This window comes from Lepidothrix coronata, unplaced genomic scaffold (assembly GCF_001604755.1).
Source record: "Lepidothrix coronata isolate B3197 unplaced genomic scaffold, Lepidothrix_coronata-1.0 Scaffold111, whole genome shotgun sequence".
In the NCBI taxonomy this organism is placed as follows: Eukaryota; Metazoa; Chordata; class Aves; order Passeriformes; family Pipridae; genus Lepidothrix; species Lepidothrix coronata.
Genome location: NW_016690291.1, coordinates 2,781,611 through 2,807,404, shown reverse-complemented (window position 1 = coordinate 2,807,404; position 25,794 = coordinate 2,781,611). Strand labels below are relative to the sequence as shown.

Below are 25,794 nucleotides of genomic sequence, written 5' to 3'. Positions count from 1 at the left end.
ATGCTGAAGGGAGTGTAACAGACACAGGAAAACCCACCCTACCAGGGTATGTCTCATATGCACAGTGCCCTTCAGGCTGGCTCCTCCCCATGTCACTGCTATGGAATGTGGCTGTTTTACTGGGATTTTGCACATTCCAGCTCAAGTTCCTCTGACTTTAGTGAACACCAGTGTAACGCTTTGGTGGGGTCATTGCTTCTGAGGCTGAGACCAGAGTATTAGGTCCAAGAAATGAACTTTCCCTCCAAAATCTGCAAATTTCTGGCTACATCATTTAATGATAGCATTCTGCTTTGGTGTATAGAATATGTGTTATTGTGTGTATGTAAATTTATATATATATAAGATAAAAATGTTTTAGGAGAGGAAGAAAAAAGGATTTCAGACTCAGGCTTTCGTGTGTTTCTACTTTTAATTTACTTAGTGGAACAAGATTAGTGTCTCTAATGGTATCTTGAGAAGGCTATGGCAGCCATATTTTTAGGACACACAGATTTTCACAGCTGGTATTTTCATCTCCTGCTAGGGAGGCTAGAAGCAAAACTTAATGATATAATAGTGAAGGCAAAGCTCTGTTAAATATAACTCAGAGGATTCCTACCTTTCTGTTTGTTACTGACTAAAATCCTTCCAACACACTTTCTTCAATATTGATTGTAGATGTTTGCTGCTCAGGAAAGGTCAGTGACTCTTTGTACTGGCAAGGCAATGTCTGCAGGCAGTGACACTTGCCTATCTTCTATTAAATCCAGCTGATGTCAGTGGAAGAGTTAGACAAGGTCTTGGGTGTGCAGCCTTTAATCGGGTCTAAAACACAAGAAGCCACCTTCAAAGACCAGCTTATACTGAGCTAAGAAGACCTATTCTGACTTTATTAGGTGTAAATCAGCCAGAACATCTCTAGAAGAAAAGATATGTAGTACTCATGGCATATAGAGGATATTAATGTGATAAGGATGATAGAAAGAAGTGATGAGGTGTTTGTCTCCAATGGGAAAAAGAGAGACAGTTCCTTCTCTTTAGAATGTGAAGATGGGAGAAGAGGAGATGGGGCAGAGTGAGAATATAATATTGTAAATTAAAAGAAACATATATTGAGTTGGCAGTTTTTGTGACAATAGTTTTAGGCTTTCCTTTATACATGTGGGGTGTGGCTTTGGTGCTGCTATTGAATTGAAGAACTAAATCTACTGAAGAACCAAAAATGTCAAAGGCCTTTGCTCTTTCTGTGCATAGGAGCAACTGAAAGATGGCTTGCAGTGTTCAGTCTTAGGGACTGAAAAATCTGTAGTAGATAAGTTGCACTTATCAACATATATTGATTGCCTGTTTTAAAAATACCACTGTTTCTTTGCTTCTCTGGTTACCCAAATACCTTTTAACTGGTAGATACATTTTCCTTAATAGTTTTAAAATTATATATGTTGTAAAGTGTGCCATTATGAGACTCATGATAAAGATATCTGAAGAATTCAGTTTGGTAAATAACTGGGCTGGAATTAACAGAGAACTAGAATTCAGCAGCCATCATTCTTACACATTACTGCATCCCTACAGCACTCACTTATAATGCTCTTGGTGAAGTGGCTGGAGAGGGATGTAATTTTATCACTGGGTAATTGTTCCATAACGGCAAGTACCTGAAGAGCATTTGTGTTGGATTTTTTTCTCCCATAACACATTACTATGATTTTAATTGGAAGCAGCTCTTTGTTCATGTAAAACTAGCGTGAAGTCCTTTACTGAAAGATAGTGGTGTCTTTGTATCAAACAGTGCCTGTTTCAAACTGTTACGCTTGTCATTGTTTAATTGAACTTCCTTACATTTCTAGGAGAAGGAAACTTTTACTGTCTCCTCCTGCGAATCCCTTTAACATTCTGTCTCTGAACCGAAAAATATCCCTTTTATGAGTAAGTACAATAATAGGCTAGCTGGATTCTGATACTTATTAAACGTTAAGTCTGTGTCAAAATCTGCAACAGAGCACTGAGAAGCACAGAATTTACAGACGTACAAGCTTGTGTCATTTTTATTATCATAATGAAGTCTTCATTGTGCACACGGCAACTCCGTGCTTCATAGCTGCCATGTAACTCTGGGAAAATGCGGATATTTGTAACTTTGCTGTTAGAAGCATTTACTAAGAACAGGCTACAAACCTAACTTCAGAGAGGGTACTCAGTTTGTACCTTCACAGAGCTAACTGATGCCTTTGGGTATGGAAGCGCGGTTTTCTGCCGAGGCAGGGTTAACAATCGAGCTGCAGTTACACCAAGCACATACGACTGGGCTGCCCCAAGTCCCTTTCACAATTTGCTGCTGAGTCATTGGGTGACCTTGGGTAAACCTCTTCCCTTGGCGTGCTCTGACTGCAAAGGAGGAGCACTAGCAATGACCTGCGTAGTTATTCTTGGATGAGGAGTTCTGTGAAACTGCAGGTTGGAAGTAAATTATTTGTTTTGTGTCATGCTTTATTTACCTTATGGTAGGCATCGTGTGTCAGTAATAAAAAGGAAGATGGGGGTATATGTAAGGGACAGAGAGGAGAGATCTGTGACAGACGATTGATAACCGGTCTGTAGATAGGGTGTGGAATGACATTATCTTTGGCTTTCTTGACTTTAGGGTATATGCTGGTTAACCCTCCAACACTGATTCAAAATTAACTTAATGTTACTTTTAATTTGACTAGATATGGCTTTTTGTCTGCATACATGTCTGTGCTTGGGAATGCACATCTTATAGAAACAGAGATAGTAGCATGATGGTGGACTGTCTCTGTAACTGGTCTTTGACATCTTCTCTGCCCCCTCTTTATTGATCCTGTTCAGAGAGAATATATTTTAGCTTCACAGATATTTTATCTATTTCAGGATCTGTCTTATAAAGGGAAGGACTGCCATAGAGCTTCAAGAAAAGTTTTGTGACAAGTTTGTCAAAACCTCTGAAAAATAAAACACATACCAGGAACTATTAGTGTTGTGATGTAGTGCAAATTTCTTACAAGTACATTAGGGAATTAAAAGCAAACACTATTACTTGTAACAATGGTCACATTTGGCAATTTTCAAACTCATACCAAATCCTGATGTGAAACTTTGTTACTTTTTAATTAATCATGTAAAAGTTAAGTTAAATAAATACATTCTAGCCTTTGCATAAAGGATTTTCAGAGTTAAGATATAAGAAACAGACGAGGTTGTTTAGACTTTAGGAATCCAGTTGTTTCTTTAGAGGGCCATTGTATGTATTTGCTTTTGCTCATATAAATGTAAAATGAATGTCATACATATTTATATACTATATGAATTACTGAAGCCAAACAGCAAATAAGCAAGCCATATGTGAGAGAAGCTAAAAGGCCTGAATAGGCCAATAAATCTTGCACTAGAGTCAAGTTTTATAGGCTCTGTGGAGGACCATTGAAAAAGTAGGAGTTCTTTTGGGAAGCTGAAACCTTTGCTTTTCCATTGTGTAAAGGACTTTAGGCATACAAATGCCTGTAATTGCCTTATCAGTGACAGATATATGAAGAATCCTTCTTCAGACTTCTAAAGTGAAATATCTCTAATATCTGAAATAGTGAGGAAGAGAGTGAGTCCGTGAGTAAGTTTGTATTCCTTTCGAGGACCAGTCTAATTGGTGATCTTACATCAGCAATCTCAGTCACTTTGATAAGGCAGCCCTGAACACTGTGTGTGGGAGTAGGGAAGAAAAATGTTCTTGTAAACCTTCATTGCTCCAGCCTATATCTATGAGTAAGCTGTATAAGAGAGGGACAAAATAACTTTGACTGCTGGGTAAGTCCAGGGCACAAAAAGTAGTTCTCAGCAGCTTGAAACTGATCTGGAAGCCAAGCCCTGCCAATACAGAGCAGTGGCCCAACATCTCCATTCGTTCTTGTCCCATTCAAATGGGGACCCTATAGAGTCTGTGTGAGCTGAACTCCCTACTGGTGTAGCACCGGGAAGACAGAGCAAGGGGCATCTCAAGGAATGAGAGTTGTGTAGAACTGTTTTTGAAGCCTGTGCATGGCTGGAAATTCTCCTGGGATCTGTTCATCAGACAGAAGACTATAGAGAGGGTGTTGAAGAGCATTAATTTGTTCTTACAGGTTCTTAAAACTCTCTTGTGTTTAAGACTGTATAAAGAAAAGAATATTTCAGGAAGTTTCTTAATGCATTCAACACTGGTCCTACTGAAGTACTAGACCCCCCAATTTTATACTTTCCTGAGATGATGTAGTATGGATGATTCTAGAAACCTTGATGTTCCCATTTCTCTTAGATTTATATAAGTCCCGTGGTAACATCAACATTACTGTTATAGACATAAAAGGATAGTCTATTTTTGTAAGGTCTGAGCAGCCTAAAACCTCTTACCTGTATGGAATCTATTTAGGAGTTTATTTGGTGTGAGAGAAGGGGTCTCAGACAGAAAAGCCTCCAGGAAGTAAGTTTGTTCCTTTGACAGACTTGGGAACAAAAAGAGGCCATAAACTTTGTCACCAGTGGTGTCACCAGTCTCAACCTTCAGCAAGGAAATCTGTGTTGGGGAAAATATATTTATGTTGAATGATCTTTTTTTTTTTTTTTTAATGTATAAGAAGACTGGTTCTTAGTGTGAGTGAGGCTGTGTGGTCTCTGGCCATGCTCACTGAAAACTCATTGCATCTGTTTTTTAAAAGCTTTAATGTGCTTGATATTTAATGAATACAGAATGTAATTCATAACTTTATTAGTTAATTATAGTAGTCTTAAAGGACATAATTTCACATGGATAGCTCTCCCTCACCCAATTACTACTCCATCCCAGTCATCTTAATTATTGAGAAAGTTTTTGTATAACTTTATTACACATAAGCACTATGTAACACAGAGAATTTAGATTTGCCTAGTTTTGCACACAAAAGCAACTATGTCCTCCACTTTGCACACCACAGTTGTCATGTAAAATATATTAAATACTGTGATTAACTTATTTTCCAAATGTGTTTTATGGTGTTAAGTCCACTGTACAAGTAAGTAACACTCAAAGTCTTCTGAAACACACACTCAAGAATTCCTATTGCTTCCTACTTCAGAAAAAAAAAGAAAGAGTAGGAAGATTTGTCTTTGCATTGACAATCCAATTAAAACAGCAAGGTGGCAGGAATGATATCAATTCCTATGAAAGCACTGTTTCATGATGCACTGTCTACCAGTCATTTGTAGCCCTCCATCTGGGAATTGTGGCATAATAATCTACAGTAAGGCAAAAAGAAAAGCTCAGAAACAAATTTGAATTGTTGACCTATTTTTGGTAATCCACCATTGCTGACAGAAGTTTAAATGATCCTAAAGGGTGACTTATTATGGGGATGCCAAAACAGAAAGCTGTAATACAGAGGAGGAAAGGGAATGATTACTTTTATATCTGTCATTGTTTCCAGTATCCAAATACAAATTCTGTGTTTTGTCCACCAAAGAGTTATTTTGCAATAAAAAGAAGAGATCAGGAGAGTTTCTGTCTGGGTTCCTGGTAGTCATCAAAAGAGTATTTGTAGGCAAGAACTTGCTGCTTATCCTGTCTTTGATTTCTGCTATATCAACTTCAAAGTTGATACTGAAAATAAGAAGCAACGAAAAGTTTCTGAAGTCATTCTACCCTCTCTAAGTTTGTTCACTATGTAAAGGATGGAGATGGTGCTTATGCATTTTGCACGGTGTATGTTGCTGAGAATATGTAGAGTGGTCTATAAAGGTCATGCCACAGTATTTGCCTTTTTGACACAAGTCTTTGTGTTGAAAGGAGTTGACTCTGTGGCATGATTTGTGCGATTTCTGCCTTGGGCCATGATGTATTCTCATTGAAGCCTCCATTTAGATTTTCTTTGCTTTCAGGGGATCCCTTTAAGTACCTCAATTTTTTTTTCCCCAATCTGCTTTTGGTGCAACCACTGCACAAGACAGCACATTTTTGGTTGTAATACTGTGTGTTAGGTAGAGATCAAATGGGTAAAGGAAAGAGCAAATCGTGTATATTGGGCACAAGTGTTTGGTGCTGACATGTTAAATCTCATTCATGAAGGGCTGTATCTGTGCTACAGTTATTTATGTGTAAATAAATTCTTTGCTCTACTGGGAATCCCAGGGAATCTGGTACTGAAGCAAATATCACAGTCTTCAAAATCAAAGACTGGAGGGAACAATGGGAAGTCGAAGCCTTCTTGCATGTAATTTGTATGCCGGACAAATAGATCTCTTACTGCGAAGTTATAAATCAAATTAATATTATGGATATAAAGCTTTAGAGTGGAAAACAAGGTACCATAGTAAAATGTAATTTTTTTTTGAAAGAAGTATGCTTTTTTAATCCTTGAACATTTGGTAGTAAGAAGGAACCCCTTCCCTCCCTTCTCTGTTGATTAGAATAACTTCTGATAAAAAGACAGTGGTAATGCACACAGTCCTGTTACAAAACATTTACCAAGTGAAATTCCTCGCAACTACTGCAGAGAATTCAGAGATATGTTCAACACTGTTTTCCCAAAGATATTGCCTTTTATTTGGGTCAGTCTTATCACTGTCTACCTTGTTTTATGCTTAGTCATTTTAAAACCAAAAAGCCTTGTTTCCAAAAGGTTTTCAAAATGTGGATCAGCTGTGCTAGGATATAGGGAGGACTTCCAAAATATTCAGGGAAACTGCTTTGCTATTACCACATGCTAAGGATGGGTTTGCTGTTTATCTTATTTTTCCTGCTCTTAAGATTATGGTTAAGCCCAGCCTCTTCCTATTTGTGGTGTGGAGGACAGGAGGAAGGGTTAGTACCTCTCTTCTGCAGAAAAAGGTGTTGTTTTGAGATCTCCACCCCTTATAGTCCATAGAAGATTCTGCATATATGGACTGTATGCAACATTACCCCAGTTGTCAGAGGAATTGTCCTCAGCTGTTCTACTATCCAAGAAGAAATCTAAAATATCTGTCCACCTTAGTAGTTATTTTTTAAACCTTCTGCAGGTAATACACTCAATGTTCAAGAGTTAAAATGGTCTAAGATTTCCCATGTGAACAGATATGACTAAAATCTCTGAGCATCTGAGTGCTTTGCCTATTCTGGGAATCCCAAGGAAGAGCTGGAGGCTGGCATCAGTGTTTACTCTCTTACCTTTAAACTTACGTTGCTCTCAAGATACGATGCTCCCTGACACGATGGAGTAACGTGTGAGAAACAGAATTTTCACCAAAGAATCTGTGTATAACAGTTTGTGATTAAAGAACCTGAACAAACAACCTTAAATCCTTTCCAGCCTTTCCTGACTATTTGGGAAGTGTTGACAAATGTTGCGAGCCATGGCCATGTAAACAGAAAAACCCCTTTCATTTTTATAACCCTGAACTTTTTCTAGAGAGCTATTATATAATAAAGAACAGAAGTGGATCAACTTTCTTTATTTAGCATGCACTGCCATAACTACAGGATATGAACATGTTGGTGACTTTATTGCGTTGAGTAAAATTAGTAATTTATCAAACATAGCTCATCTCTCAAATTATTTCTATAATAGTATTGGTTCTTTGAGGAGCTTTTGGTGTGCATGGTATATTTTGAATTCGAATGAATTTCAGCAGCTATAGTTTATGCTCTGTTTGTTTGTAGATTAACAGATCCATGTCCACAGTAACGGCTTCCCCTCTTTATCCTTCTCCTCCACTGGAGGAGAAATAGGTTTAGCTTAGCACTTGCTAGAAGTGAGAAATTAAGTATCCAATTATTTTAAGTTATTTTTGTCTTAAGATATTTTTTAAGAAGCTATAGGAAGATTACTGAAGGATTATTGGGTTGTAAATTTCCAGTGGTTGCTGGTAATTCGTTGTGAATAGCACTCTAACAACTTCTAGTGACTGGCATAATTAAATGTTTCAAATTTGCTGTAGTTTTTGCAAGACTTATTGCCAATTAGTCTTCTTTTTTAATCTCACTGGTATGCTATGCTATTGAAACATCCACTTTCAAAACTAAGTACTGTCACATCAATATATTTTTAATATGCTATTATTACTGTAACTTATGCAGATTCTAGATCTATGTTTCATGCTTCCCTCAAAACTTTTGTAAACACCGTTCTTTTTATGTAGTGAGGCCAATAATATTATTAAGATGTTTTTTATTTCCAAATTTACTAAAGAATTTAAATACAACTATTAATCTTAACAATGAGCTTTCTAGAATCTAATAAGTTCCCCTTTAGAAGAATTGATATTGCAGAACGAATACATCTGCTAAAAGATAAGTGCATTTTTCAAGGTCGACAAATTGTCTGGATAACTTTGGAATTTGGAGTTGTGGTTTTCTGTCTTTTTTTTTCTTTTGAGACTTGTGGGTATGGGTCTGTTTTGTTGTCATCTTACTGGCCTGATTGCTGTCTTTACTTGTCTTTGACAAGAAAATTCTTGCTTTCTCTTAGGAGTTTCTACATTACATGTTAATGTGGGAAAACCTTCTCTTTCCCTTTTGTTTAAATGTATTCAGATTGCTAACTGAAAGCCAGAAGAAAGCAAAAAAATGTTGTTTTATGTGGAAAAACAATATTGGAATATTAAAGAACAGGGCAACTCAAAAAGGATGATGAAGATAGGGTGAAGTAAGACATATCTGACGTAATTAAAAAATAGAGGTTCTTGACCTCTGTCTCTGCCTGAGGAGGTTTGTTACTATATAAATAAATTGAATTCCTCTTTCCAATGTTCTGTGCTACTTAAATATGCTGACTAAGCTGTTTCAGCACTTTGATCTTCTACCATGATCTGGTCCCAGGTATACTTTCATCCTCTTCAAAAGTATTCTCTCACAGCTATGAATTTGGCCCTAAGGAAATGAGTGTGTAGATTTCCTTTCTTTCTCTATTAAATACTACCTAGATGGCTGTCTTTATTGAACAAATAAGCTGGTAAATAATTCCCCAAGGATTTATTTTTCAATCCACTAACAACAGAATCTACTTGGTAACCTTAAACAAAGCCCTAGAGATAAGTGCAATATTTCCCAGCAAAGGAAATTGTTTAGGAGTTATGTTTTTGGGACTGGTGTCATTGGATGGAATCCTAAAGTATTTTATGTGAAGTGCAGCTATTTGTGAAGACTTGAAAAGTGGACATGGTAGTGGACACATCCATCATGTTTCATTGCAGTTCAGACAGGGTATTTTGTCTGGCTTCCAGCTCTTTTGCCCAAAAGGCAGGAGTTTGACCTGTTCTGTGTCCTATCTGCCAGCCCTCTGTTTTGGAGATCCTGTATGGCCATGCCTGCTTAAGAAATTGCTGAAATCTGTTTGCCTTGTTCAGTTCACTTGCCCTCAATCTTTGACATAAAGGGTATACCATGAGAAGATTTATTACTGAGGAGACTTTACTTTCTTTTCTGTACTCCACAGCTTAAATAAAAATGCTGTTAAAGGTGTTTAGAGACTCTAGGAAAACTGAGATAGATGATACTCGTTAAGGAACTTGACTTTCTTTAATCTTTCAGCCTGCTATTTTCCATAAAGATATCTCCATAATGTTAATTTTATTTCTGTAAATAGATTTTTCTGTGCATGGTAAATATGAATACAAACTAACATGTAGCGAGCATCAGGAAAAGTTTGAATGCTTCTGTTGTTTCCTCTTATGATAAAAATATGTTGAAATGTAATAAAGAAATGTGAAGTAAGACAATATTAAGGCTTTGTACCTCTCTTTCAATTTTTTGTTTTCAGAGAGGAAATTGTGATCATTGTCTTTGCTGTACAGGAGAACAGAATTCAGATTTTTGAAAATTCAGTCTTTACCTATTTTCAAAGGACACATGATAACTTCCTTATGTTGCTATATTTTTGGTACAAGATTTATGGCACTGGCCAGTCTGTATGTGACAATTTATAGGTGGCCAGCATGGTAATTTAGGCCTGTAGTCCAAAACCCAGTAGCTTGTGTTGAAATGGAATACAAACTTAGTATTAGCTAGGCTGAGTTAACAGTCTGGATTGACCTGGTCTAATTGCCAAGTAGTTTAGCAGCTTCCATTATGCTTTCATTGAAGACCATCTAGCAAAGGCCACCACTGCACATGTGTTTTAAAGGAAATAAGATGCCACACTTGTAATTTCTGCAATATCTTATTCTGCTTCATTTTGTTACCCTGTGTAAATATTTTTCCATTGTATTGCTACCATCAAAGCTGTCAATCAAATCTGATTTGTATTAAATCTCTTCTTTTTGGTTTAACAGATGATGTCACCAATATTGCTCAGGAATTCCCCCTTGATGATGAAGAAGAGAATGTGCCAACAGGAGTAGGAGTTGCAGTTTGGAAAGAACAAACATATCTAGTGACTCAGCTACTGGTGCTGCTCAGTCTTCACCTCTTTATGTTAAAATTGGACACAATTGCCTCAGAAACCTGTGGAAAAGAGAAAGGTACCGTGCATTGCCAGCATATTGGGTGGGTAGGAAGAGAACAAATCTGCAATACAGATAAAATGTTATCAATTTATTAGAGACAACATAAATTGAAGCTTCAAGTTTGAAGTTCTTTTTTGTACTGAGAAAGACTTTAAACCCAACCAGATTTTGTAGGCAGTAAAATAAACTGAATCTATATGAAGCTTTTGTCTTTGCTTGAGGTGCTTTGGTTCTCTTCACATAGAGGCTTCCTGGATTCACTGAATAGATTTCTTGATATTATGAACATTTTCTTACTTGTGATTTTTTTTAAATAAATTTTGTAGGTAATTTCCTCACCAGCACCACTACCCATGGCATCTAAAGGGTGCAGTACAGAAGGGTGCTTAGTGTCTTATGTTTGTCATATGCTTGCTAACTTGACCACTCTTTTACTTCAGCTCTATCTGTCACCATTGTAAAGAAGAAAGGCTTTGATTGCTTTGGTCTCAGTCAGATGCTAAGCTCCTTTGACAGACTTTCCCAACTTCCTGTTGACTTATATGTGTTTATAATGTGCATATGTCTGGGTATTCAGCAGGCAGCTATATATGCCATGCATAAAACCCATCACAATATTTTGTTTGCTTTGAGGATCATCTGCTATATGGGGAAAATTATCCAATTCCTCCTATTAGAGAAGTATGGTAAGGATGACAGCTTAATGCAGTGACTAATTTGGGGGGTTTTCATCTTGTGGTTGTCCTGCAGTGGAACTGCAGTGATGATAGAGTTATTAGAATTAGAAATATTAGGAAATAAGCAACCCACACTCTCTGTAACTGTTATTTCTGCAGCAAAATGCTGCAGTGAGTCCCTAGAAATGATATTTTTATCTAGAAAGGTATCGAGAATATATCTGAAGTTTGCCAGAAAACTGTAATGCAAAAAGAATGAGAAACTTCAGTCATAGATGTATCTAAAAAATGATCTCCATATCTAAGTAATAATATCAGAAAGTAGATGATGCTGATTTTGAAAAGAATTAAAATGCTGACCTCTAAACCCAGCTGATTAATATTATAACTTGGCTTTCTGCGAAGGTGAATGCATTTTGATTTTTAAATTTCAAAGGAATACCATTTAAACGTTATTTTCCTCCTGTTGGACTTTAGACTGTTTATTCCTGTACATCCAAACAGTTGAACATAAATTAAAAAAAATGATTTAGACATATTTTATTTAGCTGACTCTGCTTGATGAAAATGAAAAATTCCAAACATAGAGAATCTTCAACAGCTAATGTATTTTGTAAAATGATTTTGTCTTATGCAATTTACCTATAAGGAGGCTTCCTAGTACTTGGAACTAGCTTATGTGGGTTTTCATTCTCTGGATTGCTTATGCATATTTGCCTAATGCTTCAGAAAAAAACCCCTACGTATCTGGCTTCTGTTTGTCTTATTTGATTAGTCATATTTCTTGCATGTCAATGTCTTTTTATTTGTTTAGACTATTTCTGATCTCTCCAACCTGTCTCCTCAGAATGGTGGTGTTCTCCCAAGCATTCATGCAGGAATGGTGCTGCTACATCATGCAGCTGTGTGCTGGCACTTTGCTTTAGAGAATGACTGGCTGCTTCTGTGAAAATTTAGCACTGCTGTAGCATGCCTGGTCCTTAAATAGGGCCAGGCACTTTTTTTTAAAATGGCTCTTTCTTTCTTTTGCTGACTGATCATGAAATCTACCAAAAATTGGTATTTTCCCCCTTTCTTTGAATTGATAGACATTAAAATGAGATAAACTTTAGTATTATTCTCATGTTTCCATTTTTTTCTTAACATCCTTTGAACAATCCATCTGTGCTGACTAATCCTCTGACAAATATAACTTATATTCACTGCCACGTTATTACAGATCCATTATTCTCCAAACACAGAAAACAAGTACTATAATATGTTTGTGTCTGAATAGTTTTTCTCACTTGCAAATATAAGAAGGTAATACATTTGGGTAGCTGATAGCTGTACAGCTGCTGGCAGAATTCCCACACAGGTTTTGCCATTAGATAAGCCTGTGGCTGGTAATGGTCGTGTTGAGATAAGATAGGTATCATTTCACTTAGTCATCTAAAACTAATCCTCTATGTGTTGAGTGTTTCCAAGAGGTCTTAAAAAGAAAATTAAGCAAACTTTTCTGACAACTTGATAAGGTCTCTCAAATACATAAAACTTGCAACCAGTATTAAGCAAAACGGATCTTCAGTCTTTTATGAAGCTCCTTGTATATTCAGAAATGAGTATGAATGGAAAAAGAAGGTATGAACCATGAGAAAACTACAGCCTCTGTGGTGTGCATTCAGTAAATAGTAGTGAGAGGCCATAAAGTTGACAGTTCTGACAATTCCTTAGGATATACCATTTTTGGTATGTTTTTCTCAATAAATAGGCTCTCTCATGGTTATGGTGGTCTTTCTAGCTTTTTTGTTTGCTCTTCAATTAAGTTTTAACATCAATAGTTTTGAAAGATTATGAATATTAAATACCTTTGATAGTGTGATTTGATAGCAACATATGTGTGTGGGGGGAAAGACCTGTTTTATGCATAGCATTGTGTAAATGTTGATTTCCAGGAGAATAATTTTGTAGGATACTAAATTACCTGCAACTTACCCTTTCTGAAGGAAACCCATCATGTGCACATATGCTCATACTATATTTATACTTACATATGTTCAGTATGAGGATCTTTGTATTACAAGTAGTCTTATGCAAAACTGTATTTTAAAATGTGCCATTATGTGTTGCCATATCATAATGAACTTGGACAATAACAATCAATTTCATGTTCTTGCTCAGTAACTCAGTGCTGCAGTTCTGCAATCAAGTACTCTAGGGTGGCATAATGTGTTATTTTGAGGAAACTTCTTTCTATCAGACCTTTGTTTAATCTTTCTCTACCTTGTGTGATGTTTTTGCATACCTTATATTTTACTAAAAATTTGGAGTCAGTGTGTCTGAAAAATATTACATGCTAAAACAGTTCCATTTCCCAGCTGAGTTCACTTTTTATTTAGTGTGGACTGTGATCTGTGTTCGTGTCAGAAAATAAACTTTAACACAAACCAGAAAATCTACCTAAAGTTTGTTTGAAAAGTAGTAGAATCACATTTATTAACATTTCCTTTTGAAAAATGTATTAGTAGCTTTCATGTGTGTTGGTTATAGCAGGAAACAGAAATGAGGTCAGCAAAATATGGAGAGGAATGAATATCTCATAGGACCATACACGTGAGTTGAGAAACTGAGTTGAATAAAGCAGAGCATCAGCTTAGCAATGTTAGTCAGCAAATACAACCCACCACAAGGAAGGTAAAAAACCCATTCCAGTGAATACACTCTTTTGGGTCTGAATGGGGTAGAGTAGTATAAATATACTTCATGACTGCAGAATTGACCAACTGAGTTCTGATTTGTGCTGAAAAATTGCTTGCTCATCAGAGATATTAATGTGAAGATACAGTATTAGTGTAGGATACTAGATGGTAGCATTTTTCAGATATTCTCCTAGGTTCTGTCTTACTTTCTGAGAGTGTTTTGGTATTGAAAAATAAGTTTTGTCAGCTGTGAAGTCTGAAACCTATTTCACTGATTGAATCTTTTTAATCCTCTTTACCTGAATTATTTTTAGATGTTGAGACTCTGGTTAGAGATTGTATCCAAATGAAAAAAAGATACATTAAGAATTTAATAGAAAAAAACACCACATTATTAAAACTAGAAGTTTTACTGGATATTGAAATTTATCACATGTTTATCATTAGGACAACCCAGGGACCAAGCCCAACCAGCACGGGTTCATGAAAGGCAGGTCCTGCTTGACCAACCTGATCTCCTTCTAAGACAAGGTGACCACTTAGTGGATGAGGGTAAGGCTGTGGATGTCTCTACCTGGACTTCAGTAAAGTATTGGACACCACTTCCCACAGCATTCTCCTGGAGAAACTGTCTGCTCATAGTTTGGACAGCTGCACTATTCGCTGGGCAAAAAACTGTCAGATGTCCAGGCCCAGAGAGTGGTGGAGAATGGAGTTAAATCCAGCTGGTGGCTGGTCACACCCAGTGGTGTCCCCCAGGGCTCAGTACTGGGGGTTAGTATCCTGTTTAGTATCTCTATCAATGACCTGGATGTGGGGACCCTCTGTCAGTTCACAGATAACACTAAGCTGTGTGGGAGTGTTGATCTGCTGGAGGGCAGGAAGGCTCTGCACAGTGATCTGGACAGGCTGGATTGATGGACCAAGACCAAGTTTTTGAGGTTCAACAAGAGGGAACTTGGACTTTGGTCACAACATCTCTGTGCAGCACTACAAGCTTGAGGGTGAGAGGCTGGAAAGCGACCCAGTGGAAAAGGACCTGGGAGTGCTGGTCGACAGTAGCTGAACATGAACCAGCAGAGTGCCCCGGTGGCCAAGAAGGCCAATGCCATCCTGGCTTGTATCAGAAGTAGTGTGGTCAGGAGGACCAGGACAGTGATTGTCCCCCTGTACTCGGCACTGAGGAGGCTGCACCTTGAGTATTGCATTCAGCTTTAAACCCCTCACTGCAAGAAAGGCATTGAGATGCTGGAGCGAGTCCAGGGAAGGCCAACAAAGCTTCAGAAGGGTCTGGAGCACAAGTTTTATGTGGAGTGGCTGAGGGAGCTGGGGGTGTTTAGATTGGAGATCAGAGTGAGGAACTCTCCACAGCTACCTGAAAGCAGATTGTAGTGAGATGAGAGTTTGTCTCTTCTTCCAGATAACAAGTGACAGGACCAGAGAAAATGGCCTCAAGTTGCACTAGGGGATTTATAAATTGGATATTAGGAAATATTTCTTCGTTGAAAGGGTTCAGGCATTGAAACAGGCTGCTCAGGGAAGTGGTGGAATGTTCCAAAAAAATGTGGATGTGGCACTTGAGGACATGGCTTAGTGGTGATCATGGCAATGTTGGGTTAATGGTTGGACTTAAAAGTCTTGTTTAACTTTAGCAATTACATGATTATATGATTACAGTGCCCTGCCTTGGGACCAGTAGTGGTTTATGATCCAGGACGAATTCTCTCTATTTACATCTTAGAAAAGGGGGATAAGAGGAACTAACAACTAAAGTTTGTTAAAGAGTGTGACAGACTAGTGAGTCTGAGAGGGATTCCTGTGTAGACACAATGATGGGTTTCGGTCCTTCCTTTGAAGTCAGGACCATCAGGGATGTAAATCTGTGTATAGTCCTGAAGATGACCAGGATGGAAAATGTTGAGGAGTGGAGGGGATAAGAGACAATTAAATTATTTGCATAGTAAAAAAGTTTAGATTTGTTTAGTTGGCAACCCCTGAACAGAGTGCTGTGTGGGCTTGATAAGCATCTTTGCACAACACCCCTGTTAGCCTGTGCACTACTTGCGGTGAAAAATCAGAGTAAAAGTTTGGGGGGGGAGAAATTCTGGTTGCCTTATGTGAAATTTAACTTTATATTAAGTAATGCAAAGGGGAACCAGGTGAGGGAATATACGATGATGCAAATGACAAGTCTCCAATCTGTGGCAGAGGCATTTCTATTGCTTCATTGAGGAGCTTGCATTTCTGTATTGAGGAAATACTGTATTGCCTTCAGGTTGTTTCAGACAAGAGGTGGAAAGGGATGCAAAAGGATTAAAGTACTTTAGTATGCTTCTGAGAGTTAACCTGGTATTGTTTTGCCTTTGGGATCAGTTGCACTTTATTCCATCTATTCAACTGTGGCGGTTTAATATTTCTGTGCTTTTCAGGAAACTGTGGAAAGCTGACTTCCCATCTTTCTCAGGTAAAACAACTTGTATTAAACTGTTTGCAATAGTGCAGTTGTAACAATTTCCTGCACAAGCATAATTTTATATTTCCCCTGCCTTACATTTAGTGATGTAAGAAGATTATGAATGTTTGGGGTTTTTTTTAAGTTAATAAAAGTCAGTGGGAGGGTGGAGCAGGGAAAAGGATTGTGGAAAGCATTTTCCAGGTATGGTGGATGTTATTACAACCCAAGGAAAAAAAAAAAAGAGATTTTGTAGTAGAAGGGAGGGGGAGAGTACTTGGACATTTCAATTAACTTGCAGCAACTAATGCAAGATTTAGAAGTGCACAGTGAAAGGAAACACATAACCTAGCTATTTACTGGTAAAGACCTGCATATCTCAAAGGAAACATATAGTGATTTCCTATCCTTAATTCCTTGCAAAATTTGGAAGTGTTAGTGAAGATTTTTATAACTTGATGTTTCTAGATTTCTACTGCTAAAAAAATAGTAAGTAGTATATGTTTGTAGAATAGCCATTTGAATTGATATTCTTGGGGAGGGAAATGAACATGTTTACACTTAAGAGCTCCCAGTTTTCACATTGTTCTTTGAAACAGGGATCATTTCAATATTTCCCCTTTCTGGTACAAGGGCAGTGTATGCAGGTAACAACTAAGTCTAGATTTACATGTAACTTTAAGCTTACATCTCACCCTTACATTTTATTTCTTCCTTTTCTGTTATACACTCCTCTTTCTATCCTTTCTTCTATATTTGAGAACTGGCGGTTATGGGGAAAGAGCAGACAAAGAGAGGATAGGACTCCCACTTAAGTTAGTGATAACAAGTGGGCTGCATCACTGAGAAGATTAGTTCTCTTTCTTCCTCTATTAGAGCCTTCTTAAGCAGACTCCATTCTGGTAGTTCATTCCCCAGTGTATATGCCATCCACCACCCACACCACCTCTTCTTTTTTTTTTCCCCTGCTTTGGAAACAAATAGTTAAAATTTTGGTAGTATAGCTTTGTTATGTAAGAGGTGAAAAACTGTGGTGTTAGTGCCATATCTTAAAGCAGAATCTTCTTCACAGTTTCATCTAAAGTTTAGGGAGATGGTGTGTGATGTAGAAAGAATAGTTCTTTTGGCAATACCTATTTCCATATTTTTCCACTGAGTCTTCATCCAGACTAAGTGTGCCTGTAAAGTCACTGCCAGCACCCTAGCTTTTGAGGCTTCCCTCTGCGACCTCTTTTAGAGGATGAAGTGGGAAGAGGAACAGAACTAAACACTAAGATCAATTCATAGCAGAAATTATATGAACATGAACATATTTTTACACAATTGGGTGCAAAGTTAGGATTGCTACTGTGTCCAATTTACATGATAATGCAACTTGAATAAAGATTTTTGTCCATGGTCAGAGATGATTTACAGAACCATTTAGACCTTGCAGAGAACAGCCTTCTTTGCAGGCACCATGGGAAGAAGGAGGTTGTGTTCATAAGCAACGAAGCATAAACATCTTTCATTTGAGCACTGGGGCTTCTGTAAGCTTTAGGTGACATGTCTTGGCTTCACCTTGTGTAAAACACTGTACCGTCTTCACTGTCTGCTCTCTGAAGCAGTATAGTGAAATGAAATCTTGATTTCTTAATGAAGGAAAAGATATTATATAGGTGAAGAGAGATAAGAATGTTTTCTTGAGGCTGAACAATAAGTTACTTTTTAATTCCCCTAAATGTCCAAAACAGCCTGACTATGACAGCATTCAGCAATTTAGGATACACTGCTAGCAGTATTGTACCCTCATAAATTGCATAATCCCCTTAAGTTGCATGTGCAACTTGCATACTAGAGAGCTCCAAGTTGCATGTGCAAGTAACTTCTGTTCTGTCCAACACTCTTTCAAATTCAGGAAGCTTTATTTCTGTATATATATGCATGTATATATATATATTTGTGTGTGGATGAATTTAATTTCTTTACTTCAAAATACTTTTGGACAGTCTAATCTGGACAGCAGGCAGTCTCACAGTCTATAGTGGTGTGTCACAGAGTAATTCTGGGGGTTTACATTTATATCTAGTTGCCTGTTTCTCTCTTTTTAAGCTGAACTATGACTGAATGTGTAATTGTTTTTTAACATTCTGAGGGATGCTATCCTTAAAATTATGATGTTGATACATGTATCTGGATAAATATATTTTCTGCAAGTCTTCATGGCCACCACATTCAACTCTAAGCATCTTCAGAAAGCACATTCCTACTTCTGGTGGCCAATTTGCCAACGCTATTGCCAACAAGTCTGGAATGGTTTGAATCAAATTTGCTGGCAGTTATCAGAAGGGTATTTTATTGGTAGTCTTCTCACGGTGGTGAAGCATTTTCTATTTGTGAACATGGGAAGATTGTTACACAAAGGAAGCCTTTAGATCACAGTTTCTCTTCTGTGCTTTTCTTATGCTTTGTCATGCTTGTCTCTGTCCTGTTTAACCAAGGAGAGAAACGAAAGTTTGTCTCCAGGCTCTTGCTGTGTTAGTTTCTAGCTGTGCTTTTTACTGCCTGTCGTTTTAAGCTGCTGCACTGCTCCCTTTCAAAATTTAGAGTTGAGAGAGCAAAGAGGCTGCTGTCTGGCTGAAATACCCAGTTTAAATATTTTATCCCAGGTGATGCAGTTCTATCAGCCAGAGTGAATTAAACTCTTCACTGCAATGAACATTCACTCAAATTACAGCCCTTGAAATACCAATGTTAGCTGGCTGATTATCAGAGCACTGTTGTGAGAAAGTTAACAGATCTTCTGAGGGATTTGCAGCTTTGTGGAACACTAAATTTGGTGATTCCTGACAAAAGCAGTTGCAAAGTCTTTCTAGTTCTCATAAGCTTAATTTCTCATAACCAAAATCCATCAAGCCTTAGCCCATGTGTTGCCCATAAACTACTGATAATTATTTTATCATCCAGCTAGATTTGAAACTAGATTTAAATGTGGGGTGTCTTACTTTAGGAACATTGAAGTTAAGCAGAAGTCCTTGATACAGTAATCAAACATAAGGTTGAGGTCCTAAATTCCTGAACACAGGTAGATACTTTTTGGGGATTCTGTGACTCTTCCTGAACTGCCAGTTCAGGAATTAAGGAACTTGGCTTTAAAAGTGGAGCACAATGGGAACTTTGGAAAAAATAAAGCATGTTCTTTTACCAGTCTTCCTGTATTACTGGAATAGGCTGATATCTTCATTTTGGCTAAGAGTTCTGATTTTAATGAGATGTGTCGAAGTTGAGCTGCCCCTTGGTAGGTGAAGAACTTTTGTCATTAACCTGCTCAGCATTATAACTTCCTTTATGGTGCTGACTGATGTGTTCATGCTGCTCTGCACACAGCTGTGTGATTCTTCTGTGCTGGAGCAGTGAGGTGGGAATGTGAGCTGTCTGGCACAGTGTGAGGTAGCTTGCAGGTTTAATGAAGGTAGAGAATAGCACATAATAATTATTGAAATCAGAGATAGTGCAATGAAATCATGCCACCTCTATTTGCCTCATTGCTCAGTTGGTAATTAATATCACATCCAGATACACCTTTTCTCATCCTTTCACCTACTTGACCTCTTAAGTCTATCCTATTGATTTACAAAATAATAAATATTCAAGATGGAATAAAGTGTTAGACAACTCTAGGTTTTCTCTCATTGAATTCCACCTCTCTCTTGAGTCATCAAATTGGGAATCTGAACCTCTCCCCACAAGCCTTTCAGTTGTCTTGCACATTTTCTACACAGCTGTCCTCCCTGAATTTTTCATTTTCCTAGTTTCAGGTTTCAAATATTCTCGCCCTTTACAATAAAAATAATAATAATGATAATGATGGGTTTAAAAAACATCTAAAGGAAGCTTCCTGCAAAAATCAGGTGAATAGCTAAACAAAAGTGGTCCAGTATAATTCAAAATCCTAAATTTGGCATAATGATTAATCTGTGGGTTGTCAGTGACAGTCAATAAAGATATTAGAATTTGTCTCTCTAGTTGCCATTTATCTAGGTCTAATTTAGAAATGCTAAACCTCCACATTCTTGTTCTTAAATATTGTGCTTTAAATGGAGTGTTGCTCCTCAGTGAAAGCCCAGGGATCTCCCTGCATCACATCCAGGGCACAATGAGAAGAGCTGGAGGCTGGGCATACATTGTGCTGGACAGCAGGCACCTTGTCAGGTGTCCTGCCTGTGCTCGAAAGAAAGGAATTGGCACAGAGATGAGAGGAACAGCTCTGCCCACAGCTGCCTCTCGGGAGCTGCAGTGAACCCAGCACCCTAAAGCTCTCTTGCTGTGTAACAGAGCCGAGTTTTGAAGGTTGTGGAGGGAGGACATTGTTTTATTATTTTTAGTTACATTTGAACTTTGCCTTTTTGTGCTAGTGTCTTTTTAATTTTATATGTGTCACAGGACTACTGTTCATAGCATTTTGTCATTTAATATGGTTAGTGGAGCGATTTTAATGATTTAATGAATCCTCAAAACAGTTCTGTAAGTGAAATTGGGTAAATATTAATAAAGAATGTATATTCATTGAAGACAATGAATATTTTTAATTTACTTTAAAGTCAGGGCATCAAGCTCATAAATTTTTGAGAAGTGTTCCAGGTTAAGTTTTCAGTAACTACTAGTGTACTGAAGTGTTGTGTAGTACAGAATGGAGGTGCAGGATTCCTTACCTTCCTCCTGACTTGTCCTCTTCAGCTTAGACATTCCCTTTTACTTGTGAAAATTCCTTGTAAATGAAGAACTAGATTTGTTTGGGTTTTTTTTTGTAGGATGCTTATGTCTTCCACTAGAATGAAGCCATTAATGTACTGGATGCTATCCAGTGTTACGCAGTAGTACCAATCAAAAACAATAATTCAGTGTTATGTGGTTGTTAGTAGTAGGTACAAATACAGTTGAGTGTGTGCATAGGGTCTAAATGAGTTTGATATCAGCAGGATTGCGTTACTGTGAGCATTTTTTTTGCAAAAATGCTTAGAGTTTCTTAGTGATTACTTTCCATATAGTATGGCCCTATAGGTGTATTGTTATTGATGCAAAAATGACTCAAGACTGTGGGCTGTGAATCTGCAAAAAGGAATGGGGAGCTGTCAGATAACAATAAAGATGTTTTTGGTTTTATCTGCCAAAAAAATCACAAGTGATACTTACAGAAGTGTTTCACAGTAAGGAAACTCTGTATTTCCCTAAGTGGGATAGGATTTAAAATAACCTTCAAAGGTTCTACTGTTACAGAAATAGATCTATCTCTGTAGGTAGCTAACAAATGGGTATTTAAAATGTGACTAGTCTACAATATACTTAGAAAAGTATTCTTATAATTTGTATTCACATTTTTTTGCCTGAGAAGAGTATTATTTTACAATCCTGTAGAGGTGCTTTTGCTTTTATCAATTCAGTCATGTTTTATTACATAGAACTGAGAATTGAAGCAGTAAATGTAGGTCATCTGAACCTGGGAGAAATGTGCCTTGGGCATCAGCAGCTCTGAACATTGTCTTTCCCATACAGTCACTGCTTGATTATCACTGGTTTTTTAAACTATAACATTGGTGAAACTGGCAGTTACTTCTGAAGTTAACATTGTACCTATGTCCACTGCATTTACTATTGTCGGGTTCTAGGATTGTAAAACCTATTTTAAATTTCTTGAATATTCAGAGTTGTGCTATACTAAGAATGTACTTAAATCTCACATTCACAAGCAAAGTAAGAGTTTTGGGTATCCGATAGTAAGCTCTGCAGTATTATAAGAGGAAGGTTGAAGTAAAATGGAAAACCCACTATTTATGTGGAAGTGAAGTGTCTGGATGAAGAAGCTTTTTATTTCTCTCCAGTACCTGAGTTATGCCTTGGTGTTTCAGCTGAGATGACTCATTCACAACTTCACCTTCCAAAAATTATGTTGCAGCTGACTAATGTTGTTCAGATCTGAATTAAGACTGGAATGCTGAATTTTGGTTGATATAATACAGTAAATCTTTCTTCTTATCATGTTATCTTATCCCTATTTATTACTTGATTTTATAGGTGTACTTTTCCTGTTGATTACTGTTTTTTACTGAAAGACTCACTCTCTAAAGATATAACCTTTCCTTTATTTTTGTGTATTCAGTACAGAATCATATTTAGAGACTTGCATTTCTTTAAATGGAATTATGTTTCACTAGAAAATATTAGGCTCTCTCTTTTCTTCTCTGATTTTTCATACTACACTTCCACATTTTTGCAGTAATTAATTTTTCTTTTTCTTTTACTATTAGGTTTTATTGATATTTAACATCTAGAAGGACCATATAGCACTTCATTACTTAGTTTGAGGTTTTTTTTGATAAAACCAGGGAAGAGATTGAAGTAATGATAAAAAAATCCTTTAAATCTCTTAAGCAAATAGAAGAGAAATTGGAAGTTAGGAATGGAACATTGTTCAGATCATTAGTTTTCTAGGTACATTAAGAATTTGGATTTCCCCAAACATCCAGCAAAAATCATGTTAAATATTTTGATCTTTTAGACACCAATCTCCCAAACTATTGAGCAGTTGATTCAAATCCAATCAAGTTTATTTCTTTTGTTGTTAATGCTTTTCTTGAATTACAAATGCTCCTATACCTATCAAGTAAAATGAGAAACTTGATACATTCCAGAGACTGCTGTCAATATGACTTGTGATTGAGAATCCATTACTCTTCCTATCCTTTTTTTTTTTGTCAGATATAAAATAAATTCAAATGATCCTAAGGTTTGCAAGAAGTGTGTAGAACTCACAGTGCAGGAAGTAGCTATTTTTGTTCACAAGTGATTGTGGGACTGTATCATGGTGGCGTCATGAGTTTGCCTCTCAATTGACATATGGTGAGTTCATAAATAGGTTGTTGGTTGCAGCTTCTACATCAGTAAAATAATATTTTGTTAGAGTAGAATATTTTTCCTTCTGTTTTTCTTCCTGTGTTTACAAGCTGCCTGGTAGGTTTTTTTTTTATCCTAACCTTTATCTGAACATTGAGTGTGGGTACTCAACTAGCAGGGAATGTATGCACTCACTGGTTCTGACCCTTTCATTTGGGAATGGAGATCCACCCTTTTCTGCTGTAGCCCTGGTGTGCCTGGGGTATGTGCCTCTGTGTATATAGAGAGGCTTTGCGTTGTCATAGTTCCTGCTTTTGAAATAAGTAGAGCTGGAAGATATATCTAGAGAAGATTAAAAAGGGAGAAACTTTTCTATGCCCACCAATGCAGCTTGATGGTGATGGTGGTGGGAGTTTCTTGTTTGGTTTTTTTTTAATTATTTGGGGGTTTTGTTTGTTTATTTTGTTGGTGTTTTGTTTTTCGTGGGTGTTTTTTGTTCCTTCTTTTTGTTTTGTTTTGTAGTTTTGGGGGCTTGTTATGCTTAGCAGTTAGGTTTGGAGGTGAAGGGCTTGATCTCCTCCCGCCCTTTCATGTCCATAAGAGAAGCAGGTGATTTTCTTCAGGTTCTGTGTCTATGTTTTTATTGTACTTGAAAGATACAATTTTCAACTATTCTGAGTTATAGGAAAAAGACTGAGAACAATGCTTTGAGAATTTTTTAAATTCTAAAGAATACTTCAAAGTGTAGTGCTGAATTGTTTATTTTTAAGGCTAATTTAAGTGCTAAATGCAATTTGAACTGCTTTAAATAATGCATATTATATTTAGACCTGCATATTTTCAAAAGCAGACAACAGTATGATCCTGGTACCTGATTGTAAGACCTTATTTATTAAGGGCTCTGAGTGATGATGACTCTGATAGAATATAAACTCTGCAGACATTGAGAGTTATGCCTGACCAGGACTTCAGTGACAGGCCATCTTCTTCTGTACATAATTATAAGTTTGAATGTTCATATTGAATTGCTTAGTATATTCATAATATGCTTGAGAACATGGCATGGTCAGGAGAGGTTGTTATTACTGAGCAAAATATATGTGGCAATTTCAAAATGCTCCACATTTCAAATCTCTTCTTCTGTTCTCTGGATGTTGTGTATATCCACACAGAGCAGTTACTTCACTTTCCTCGTTTTACTGATGGAGAAGCAAACACTTAAATGTATTTTCCAAACTGTAACTGGGAAGGGGATTGGGGGGATCTAATGAGGTTAAAAATCATACAGCCAGGCCAGTGAGGTATGGTTTTGGTTTCCTTAACTAAATTAATAATCTACTGAATTAAATAATATATAATTTGACTGCATCAGGAATTTTGTGTTAAGATTTCAGGATTAATTCCTTGATAGAATCTGAATACCCCAGATACCCTTTGAGATAAGGAACAACTCATTTCCCTTTGCACCATTGTAAATACTGTGGAATTATTATAGGTTGGATTTGCATATCTATGTTATTTTAGATTTTCCTTACAAATAGTCCGGGGAAATAACACAAGCAACTGATTTTTAATCAAATTTTTTCATATAGTTAAGGATTTTGGATGAAATATACTGGTTTAATAGTGCTTAGTTTTAGCCTTTAGCATCATAGAAACTCCATAGATTAGTAGCATGAAATTTCTTTATTAAGAACAACAATTCCTCACATTTCTTCTACTCACTGAAGAGTTCCTTGTTTTAAGTTAGTGTAAGAATATTTCTGATTTATTTTTCTTGAATAAACTATTATGTGTAAAATCACGATAGCACCAGTGTTTATTTGTTTTGTAAGGTAGATCTGATACATAAATAAAGTTAAAATGCATTTCTATTTCCTGTTTTTTCATAAATTATTAAAAATGCTAAATATAAAGAATATAAGGAACAGATAAAATTTTATTGAGTAGGATAAACTGATAGATTATTATATTTCAAAGGAAATACATCTGATATTACAGAGCAAAACAGCTACTTCACTCAAATTACTTTAGCAAATAATTGGTAAAATTGGTCTTTTTTCAACAGCTTTTTATGAAGGAAAGAATTCAATGGGAATATTGTCAAACAAATTGAGACTTTTTGTCCTGAGTTCTGTTCACTTTTCATGTGATTTGACTTGTCATTTTGGGCAAGATATTTAACTGACCGCCTGTTTACCAGTCCTTGAAGAGGAGAATAAAACTTAATGTGTTTTTTTTGTCTGTACACAACCCTTTAGAAAGCATGTGCTAAGGAATGCATGGGATTTTCATTCTGATACAATTTCTAAAATAACTTCCAGGCAGAAGTAGATTGGAAAGAGCAACTTATTATTTGAAGGCAATTTGATAGCAATTTTTTTTGAAATATAATACTCCAGGAATGTCGTTCAGTATTAAAGTAGGAAGCCTTCTGCTTTGTTGACAATTTAATGATGAAATTATGTGGATATTTAGAATGAGCAGAGGATGTCGGTTTGGAAACCAATTCAGCATTGACAGCATTTGTTCCTCAGTTTGTTCTTGTAGGGCACCAGGTTATTCTTAGATGATAGCAGAGAGGAAAAAAAGTCGCAGATTAAGCTTCTATAACTACTTATGTAGCAAACTAATCATGGGATTTCCTAATTATTGGAATTAGGGTTCTTTGTCTGCTACTGATATTCTCCTT

General features: G+C 36.8%; 1 protein-coding gene across 12 annotated transcripts in view; it reads left to right on the top strand.

Annotated features, from left to right (window-relative positions):
- JAKMIP1 (janus kinase and microtubule interacting protein 1) overlaps positions 1-25,794 on the top strand; it is a 160,313-nt gene that overhangs the window by 48,396 nt on the left and 86,123 nt on the right. For 5 of the 12 annotated variants that reach the window (XM_017824518.1, XM_017824523.1, XM_017824519.1 and 2 more), the window contains exon 2: positions 10,252-10,440. The exons of 1 other annotated variant lie outside the window; for it this stretch is intronic. The gene's annotated coding sequence lies outside the window, so the exon portion shown is untranslated. Of the gene's footprint in view, positions 1-2,423; positions 2,440-10,251; positions 10,441-12,559; positions 12,831-16,209; positions 16,245-22,967; positions 23,109-25,794 lie in introns of those variants that run through there. 6 more of the 12 variants (XM_017824526.1, XM_017824521.1, XM_017824528.1 and 3 more) reach the window with 6 other exon arrangements.